At 38.3% G+C, this 2,421-nt stretch overlaps 1 non-coding gene across 1 annotated transcript; it reads right to left on the reverse strand.

The window, feature by feature from the left end:
- Window positions 1–1,366: 1,366 nt before the first annotated feature.
- LOC112520544 lies at window positions 1,367–1,473 on the reverse strand. The gene has a single exon (XR_003070017.1). It is a non-coding gene; the product is annotated as a small nucleolar RNA R71 (small nucleolar RNA).
- Between the last annotated feature and the right edge of the window lie 948 nt (window positions 1,474–2,421).

Here is a 2,421-nt window from a genome sequence, read left to right on the forward strand (position 1 = left end):
CTCCTGACAGGTTGGTCACTCTTTAAAAGTGTCAAAGTGCATAGATTCAGAGATGAACTATCTAGAACACACACCAACTTGAATGATATGGGAATCGGCTCGAGAGAGCGATTTTTAACAAAGAGATTTGTTTATCCATATATTTTGAAGACAATATTTTGTCACTATCCCTGGTCCGGATACAACATAGAGATGTGGGTTGAAAGCTATAATATAGTGCAAAGGTGAAGTCCGAGAGGAATACCTTCAAAATAGATGGTGGAACTAGTTTTGGCTAACTGTATGTTGTAGCATTTCTATAGCATTGTCTGCTAGAATTTGTGGTTGAATTTCACCATAAGTCTTACACCCATGCTACCATTTAATATTCTATTATTTTATCAGTGTTAACTCAGAATCAAATTGAAGTCTTTAATTTTATCATCTGAAATCCTCTCTTTAATTGGACTCTTATTAAGTCTTTGCTACAATCTTCGTGGACGATATTCGGTTTTTAACAATTTATTACATGGAAAAGACGACGTTAGACCATATTGTATACTTGCTTTGTGGTTCCTTTTATAAGTCTAAGGGTGTGAAAAATAACCTACCAAGTATTTGGTGCCGCTGTCGGGAATTGGCAAGCTTAAAGTTCTTTTTAAGAGTAAAGTGAAAATTTTGATTTTTCTAGTACCGTTTGAATCATTTTGAAAGTGGTGTATGCCACAGATACACTGCGGGGAGTTTCCCGAGTTTATTCCCGATATCAAGAGAACATTCATCCAAAGAAGGAGGGAACAAAGAGCATTTTTTGCTCTACTTCCTCCCAACATGGCATTACTTCCCCCAATCATTCGAGATGTGCCGCATTTGGAAACTCAATTGTCTATTTTTGCACCAATACCACCGTTTTAGAACTTTTCACAAGGACACCCTTATAATGATAATAATTTGGGTAATGATGACACGGAAACGGAAAATAATGATCAACCAAGAGCGCAAAGTCCAAATATAATCAATCTAGCAAACTCTAAAAGTGGAAGAATCATGGACTATGTTATCCCTGATTTTGAGCAATCAAACTCCGAGATAGTTAGGCCACAAATGATAGCCCTCCATTTCGAACTAAAACTGATCATGTTCCATATGTTGCAAACAATTGGACAATTTGTTGGATTACCATTGGAAGACCCTCACTCACATCTAAAGTCTTTCATGGAAATCACTGAGGAGTGTCTAACGACGCTTTAAGACTTACTTTATTCCCATTTTCTTGACAGGATCAGGCAAAGGCATGGTTTAATTCATTACCGCCGGGTTCTGTTCCTTTTTGGAGTAATATGGCTGAAAAAATTTGCGAAAATATTTTCCACCCACTAAAAACGCTAAGTCCATAAACGAAATCTGTCTTTTTAAACAAATGGACGATGAAGCTGTTCTTGATGCATGGGAAAGGTTTAAAGAGCTGTTAAGAAAATGCCCACACCATGGCATTTCGTACTGTATTCAACTCCAAACATTCTACAGTGGGTTAAGTTTCATGACTAAACAGATGCTCGATGTGACTACAGGAGGAGCCTTTACAGCTAGTACCTACAATGAAAGGTATGAGATCCTTGTAAACATTTCAGCAAATAATGGACATTGGGCTTATCCACGTGCTCAACCACAAAAGAAGACTGCTGGAAATCATGATTTAGATGCATACACTGCATTAACAGCACAGCTCACTTCCATGGCCACTATGCTTAAAAACCTTACTTTTGGCCAAGGAGTGCAGCTAACTGCTACTACACCTATTCCAAAAGTCCTCTCAGTGCAATGTGTTTGTTGTGGCCGAGAACACTCTTATAAATATTATAATCATAATTCTTAATCCATAAACTTTGTTCATAATGGATTTGGTCCCTATACCAAAATTAGAATGCAAGATGGAAACTGTTAGCTTTATTCTGAAGCTAATGATAACCTTGAAAAAGTTTTATTAAGCAATCGGGGCCTAGAAGATGAAATGAAGAAGTTTCTACGCCAAAACGTCTAAAGTCTAGAAGATCAGCCTCTGTGCTAAAGAGTCACGAAAGACCAGAGCTTCTTTCAGAGACTATAAAGCTTCTATTGAGACCAGAGCCTCTGCAAGGCTCTGTAAGGACCAGAGTTCTTGAACTCCAAGTCCCTTAGACCAGAGCCCCTCTGTGAAGACCAGAGCTTCTGTGAGTGCTCACAGAGCCTCTGGTGATGCTAACAGAGCCTCTGTTGTTTTTAACAAGAGAGACTCTGACTGTGCCATCCTCTGTTATCTTTTAGACGACTACCTTTAGATTCCTTATTCTGGATAAGGCTATTCCTATTCTGGATAGCGTCAATCTTATCCAGGTTTCGTGGGTTACTGCCTATAAATAGAGTGTTTCAGATAGAGAAAAATATGAGAGCATCTAGAGAATT

Source organism: Cynara cardunculus (assembly GCF_001531365.2).
Source record: "Cynara cardunculus var. scolymus isolate 2C chromosome LG 10, CcrdV1, whole genome shotgun sequence".
Lineage (NCBI taxonomy): Eukaryota > Viridiplantae > Streptophyta > Magnoliopsida > Asterales > Asteraceae > Cynara > Cynara cardunculus.